Raw genomic sequence first — 6,827 nt, forward strand, 5'->3', positions numbered from 1 at the left:
CACCTGATGCAAAAAACTGACTCATTTGAAAAAACCCTGATGTTGGGAATGATTGAAGGTGGGAGGAGAAGGGGACAACAGAGGATGAGATGTTGAATGGCATCACCAACTCGATGGACATGAGTTTCAGTAAGATCCAGGAGTTGTTGGTGGACAGGGGGGCCTGGCGTGCTGCAGTCCATCGGGTCTCAAAGAGTTGGATATCACTGAGCGACTGAACTCACTGATGTCAATGCTATGGAGGCTATATCAAAGTAAGATGTAAATGTGAATTAGATGAACTTACTTCCCTAGTCCATCCACTAGTAGTCATGTTATTTTAAGGTCTCTGAACTTGAGATCCTCCTAAGGAAAAAGAAACTCCATCTTGCCAGATTACTTCCTAAGTAATTAATACTAGTGCAAATGAAGATAATATTTATGTGGGACTCTAAAGTTTATGGGCTTCCCTAATAGCTCAGTTGGTAAAGAATCCACCTGCAATGCAGGAGACCCAGGTTTGATTCCTGGGTCGGGAAGATCCCCTGGAGAAGGGATAGGCTACCCACTCCAGTATTCTTGGGCTTCCCTTGTGGTTCAGTGAATAAAGAATCCGCCTGCAATGCAGGAAGCCTGGGTTCAATTCCTGGGTTGGGAACATCCCCTGGAGAAGGGAAAGGCTACCCACTCCGGTATTCTGGCCTGGAGAATTCCATGGATTGTAAAGTCCATGGGGTCACTAAGAGTCCGACATGACTAAGTGACTTTCACTTTCACTTCAGTTAAGTTTCTGAATATTTCTATCTCATTTAATATTGAAAATAATCCTTTGAGGTAGATTTGACTACCCCAGTTTCCAAAGGAAGTCATTAAAATGTCAAAACAGGAAAAAAAAATTTTAAAAACCTGAAATTATCTAGCTAATAAGTGGCTTAAATATAGATTCTCTACCCAAATTCAAACACTCCTCTAGAGCAGAGCTGTGTCGATTATGGAGTTGAACAATTTCTCCTATGCCTCAGACATGGGTTAAAAGAAGATCTATTTCCCTTTTCCCCCTCAAAGGTGATAACATTTAGAAACTGCAATGTAAGACACCTATTTAGTCCGAGCTGGAATTGTTCTTCATGTCCGTCATCATCCATCTTTCTCTCTCCTTTCCTAACAGTCTCTGTGCCCTGAGTTTAGCCCAGATTTCCTTGAGAAAACTGCTGCTGTCTCAGATTTCTTCCTTCTTCCTGGTGTCTGAGCTGTCCTCTGAGATGCCACAGCAAGGGACCTCCTGCTAACTCTACTCTGTCATAGTCCAGCTGAGCTTTTCGGTGAAGACAATTGGATGCCAAGGCTCTTCATGGAATGCATCTGTCAAGCCTTTGGAGTTATTAGGGAAGCAAGACTGGCTAACTCCATGCAGTGTCTCAGTCCCAGCTCTGCTTCCATGTTCTTCCTTTGCCTCAAGTGAGCTTAGTTCCCTCAAGACTATGTCTGGCAAAGTGGAGGACATTGCATCCAACTAGATGGCAAGATGCATGGCCCCCTCATTCCCTCATCTGTTTCTCATATACATGAGCAACACAGAAAGCGATTCAAAGAGTTGCCCTGAGCATTCCAAAGCTTCCTAAGCAAAATATGCAAGATAAAATACTGACCTTGGATTTTGTTCTTAAAAGAAGATTAACACCAGGCCAACTTGAATGTGTAAGACTTCAAAAGAAGCTGATGATTTAAAGTGTCATTTTCAAGGCCTTTTTTTTTTTTTAAGGGCCAAGGCTTGGATATTTCTGCAGGTAGGGTTTTTCATTTTTTGCACAGTTCTAAGCAGCTCAAAATTGAATTAGGGCAGATTTTTCCAAACCATCATGAAGAATATGTATTTATCAGTTTTAAAAGCTTCCCGGAAGATTTAAGAGGGCAGGAGTATTTCAGTCACAATCCATTAACCTTATTTATCATCCATTGAAAATGTGTAAGTATGAAACCATTTTCAATTTCTGCTAATATGCCTAGAACTGATATAGCATGTCATACTTAATTTCCACACTGTATTATGGAGCTGTGTTTTGTATTTGTGTATCTGGAAGTGGCAGAGCTCACAAATTCAGGATCTCATTCCTGCATAGCCAGACAGCATGACTGAGGCCAACCTTCCATCCTTTAACAGAGAAAGAATTAGTGCCTTGAGAGTTGATTCCTTAGTCCCCTGCTCTGTATACTGTACAGCCTTCCTATCCTAGAAAATGTAGCTTTGAGCATAAAATATATCATGAGCCTGATTTATAAATATAACTTCAGCTCTGAAGAATATTTATGTATGTGTTCTTATTTTGGATCTTTTGGCCATTTTCCCTGATGATTTTGCAGTGTTTATTGAACATCTATTTAGACATGACTAGGTACCAATACAGTACACTAACACATATATATGGGATTTAGAAAGATGGTAAGGATAACCCTGTATGTGAGACAGCAAAAGAGACACAGATGTATAGAACAGTCTTTTGGACTCTGTGGGAGAGGGAAACGGTGGGATGATTTGGGAGAATGGCATTGAAACATGTATAATATCATATATGAAACAAATCGCCAGTCCAGGTTCGATGTATGATACTAGATGCTTGGGGCTGGTGCACTGGGATGACCCAGAGGGATGGTACGGGGAGGGAGGAGGGAGGGGGGTTCAGGATGGGGAACACGTGTATACCTGTGGCAAATACATGTTGATGCATGGCACAACCAATACAATATTGTAAAATAATTAGCCTCCAATTAAAATAAATAAATTTATGGGGTTTAATTAAAAAAAAAGAAAATTTACTATGTTTTATTCACTGTGCTAGTTTATGAGCATTGTTTCATTAACTACTTGCAACTCCTCTATGACTTACCCAAGGTAGGTGTTATCATTATACCAAGTTTGTGAGAAAACTAAGACTCAGACTTTGAGTAACTTGTCCAAAGACTTACAGTGATGAAATGTGATTCAAACCCAGTCCTCTCTGACTCTGAATCATGCCTCCTATTCTATAAAACATGAGAAGTGCTAGAGTATAGACTTGAGGAATAAACACATGTAAATTCCTATTATGTAGATTAGCAAAATGTCAATCATTTCATAGCAAAGTACCTGAAAACAGAAAAGTCAGGTCAAGCCCTAAGGAAAATCCAGGGAGAAAATACTAAAAAGAAGTGAGTCTAGTATCTGGGTTGTAAGTAAAGAAAGTAATTGGGGTGGAGGCAGGAGGTGTGCGGGGGAAAGCAGAGCAAGCATGTGCAGGTAAGGCCATAAGGGAAGAGAGGATGAGGCAAAGAAATGGGCAAAAAAAAAAAAAGGAGGCGGGGGGCAGGATTCAGGCGAGATGCAGAGCAGCAAAGGGTCAGTCCCTTCATCAGGGCGGGACCTGTGCAAGTCATGCGTCAATCCTTTGCTGAATCCAGGAAGTTGGCAACTCTCCTGTAAAGGTTCATGGCAGTTATCAAGGGTGAGACAGATCAAGTGAAAGCATCTCACAGGAGTGGAGGTCAAAGAATGCTAAAAACTGCAGAGAAGTCCTACCACTGAAAGTGTTCCTACTCGGGTGGGAGATTATAGAAAGGGTTACCCTGCACAACTGCATGGCGGAAGGGGCTGGACACTGCAGTGCTCAAGCTGTGTGGACCCAACCACTCACTTAATGCCCAAGACTTTCCCTTCCCTACTCCCAACTGACTTCAGGCAAAATCATTTACACCTTCCTCTGTGATCTATAAGTACTGGGCATATAATAAGTGTGGCACTTATTATGTGAGAGTAAGGGTGGGTCTCACCCACCACGCCAGCTGTGAGTGTTCTGAGGGCATGTCCACTGAATTATTTTTTAAAAACGGAGTAACATTGTCTTTAACAAAATACACTCAATGGTCTTCCCCTTAGTGACATTTTTCAAACTGTTTCTGGCTACTTTTGCTTTGCCTTTGTTCCTGGTATTTGCTGTGCTAGACTTCCTGAGGGAAATGAATGATTAGGTGCCCAGGGCAAGTGAAGGGGAAGAAGGGAAGGCACAAATACTGTAACTTGGGAGCCCAAGAGCCTACACCAATAGGAAATGGCTTAGCATCTGTATGTGGTAAGGATTTCCTCCCTATATGCTGTGCTAATAAGAACCAACTCAACTCAGTTTACCTGCTTACAGCCCTCTGGAAGCACTACTGCCCCTGTGGCGCTCTGAGGGAAAGGACCCACCCTTATTTGGAACAACATCCCATGTCCTTGGGCCTTCTCCTCTTAATCCACATAAGGATTGTGCTGATAAGACCGAGTTTCTCAGAAAGTAATGGGAGGGGAAAGCTTGCTTCAGCAACCCCGTTGGGCAGGCAGGCTGGAAGATTACCCAGAATTCCTCTGTGCGCCCCTGTAGTTTTGGCTTGTTTTCTGTTTTATCTCGGTGCTTAGCCATCTTTCCTGAGCTTGCCTTCTCATTCTGCTGTTAATCACATGTGAGGAGGGATAACCCAACTCATTTGTCAGACTCCAGATGCTCAAGGAGATTATTAGTTCTTGAAATTAGTATGCTCACTTAGATGAGCTAAGAATATAAGCCTTGTTTGCAGAGAAAGACGTACGTCCTAAACAATGACATTCCAAGAGAAGTTTGTAAAGAGTAAATGTGCTGATTGTCAGAGAGCAGACACAGTATTTCATATGTGCTTTTTAAATCCAGATACAGTATTTAAACAACAATAAAAACAAACAAAAACGTTGCTGTGCCTCTGGGTGGCAAGTCGGAGGAGATGACATGAATTAGAAGACCGCATGCTTTGTGCGGGGCTGTGACTCACGCCTTAAGTTGCACTGCGTCCTGACATGGACTTCCCTCATTCTCTCATTCCTCATCTTCTCCATACTTGGAAGAAACATGAGAACTTGAGTTCTGGAATCCCACAACCTGAGATTGAATGTCAGCTCCTCTATGTGTATGCCATTTAAGTTTTCCTAGACTCAAATGTTTCCTCATGTAGGATCTAAGTAGCTTCTAAAGTTACTGCTTGACATATATAGAGTGTTCAACAAATACGAAAAATTATGGATCTAAGTCTTCAAAGGCACACTCAATCCTGTCCCCTCACTTAGTAGCTTCTTTACAAAACGACCATGTCTTAAAGTCTTTTCCAGAGTACATAGGCACGAAACATGACCCTCAGCTCCTCAGACATTCTATTTTTCCCATTCTTACAGTTAGGAAAAAAATGAATGGAATTGTTTCAAAAATTAACAATTAGAAGCTTTCACGTAAATATTCTGATTTCTAGCTTCATTTGAAAATTCAGAAACCCTGGCAGTTCCGGCTATCACCATTGCTGCATAGCAACAATCCCTACGGCTCAGTAGGTGCTGCCCTCCTGAGACAAGCAGGCGTCTCCACTGTGACACAGACTCCACCACTCTCTACTGTCTCCCAGAAAACAAGACCCATTCTCAATTGTCATTTTTTCACCAGACTTTTATGGCTTTTTTTCTTAAAACACAGAAAAATTACATTATGTTGCCTATTTAGGCAGATTAATTCATTTTTTAATCAACTCCCATTTTTAAAAAAGACTGCTTGGACATTGACAGGAATTGAATAGGTAGATAAATTTGAAAATAATTGAGATGTCTTCTAATCCATAGTATGGCCTTTCCTACTACATTTCTTCTTCTATATTCAGCAATATTTTATAGTTTTCAGGATAATGGTTTTTACATATACTTTAAGTATTTGTTAAACATTTGATATTTTTGATGCTTTATAAGTAGGATTTTACTTTTAACTGTATTTTCCAATTGTTTGATTATTTATGGACACTTACCTATTTACCCTTTGACATAAGTTCACCTATTAATTTTTGTAATTTTGCAGATTCTTTAATATTTTATAAATAAAAATGTCATGCCTTTTCTTTCCAATCTTTACAATTTTTCTTACTGTTACACTAGTGGAAAACTTGAAAATAATACTAAAAAAATAAGAGTGCCCATCATTGCCTTTTCCCCATTCTTAGAAGTGAGCACTTAATATATTCACAGATGTCCTTTATTAAACAGACTTATATTTTTAATCTTAGTTTCCTGGGAGTTTATAATCTTGAAGGGGTTTACTCAAACATCTTTCTGCTTCTATTAAGACAATTACCTAATTTTTTTTCTCCTTTATTCTTTTACTGTAGTTCATTATTTTGAATGATTTACATATTTTGAAATCCTTATACTACTAAAAAACCCCACCTGATAGATCATGACGTATTAGTCTATACGATTTAAGTATCTTCAAATTTGAAACCAATTTTTAAAATATATGTGCTCTATAATTGTTGGATTTAGTATACTTTAAATGTTAATTAGGCCTACTGGGCTTACTGTGTTATTAACAACCTCTGTATCCTTGTGTAACTTTCCTGGTGGCTCAGTGGTAAAGAATCTGCCTGCCAAGGCAGGAGACGGGTTTGATCCCTGGATCAGGAAGATCCCCTTGGTGAAGGAAGTGGCAACCTACTCCACTATTCTTACCTGGGAAATCCCATAGACAGAGGAGCCTGGCGGGCTACAGTCCAAGGGCTTGCAGAAGAGTCGGACATGACTTAGTGACTAAACAACAATATATCCTTGGGTATTCTTCTGTGAACTTTGGGTGACAGTTACTGAGAACAAAATATTTAAAATCTCCAACTATGTTTATGGATTTACCTATTTCTTTCTTTAGCTCTGTCAATTTTTGCTTTATAAATTTTGATGTTCTGTTTTTAGTTATATACAAGTTTAATATTATGTAATTCCACTAAATTAGTACTTTTATCACTATGAAATGACTATCTTTGTGTGAAGCACTCTTTTT

The sequence above is a fragment of the Ovis canadensis genome, chromosome 3 (assembly GCF_042477335.2).
Source record: "Ovis canadensis isolate MfBH-ARS-UI-01 breed Bighorn chromosome 3, ARS-UI_OviCan_v2, whole genome shotgun sequence".
In the NCBI taxonomy this organism is placed as follows: domain Eukaryota; kingdom Metazoa; phylum Chordata; class Mammalia; order Artiodactyla; family Bovidae; genus Ovis; species Ovis canadensis.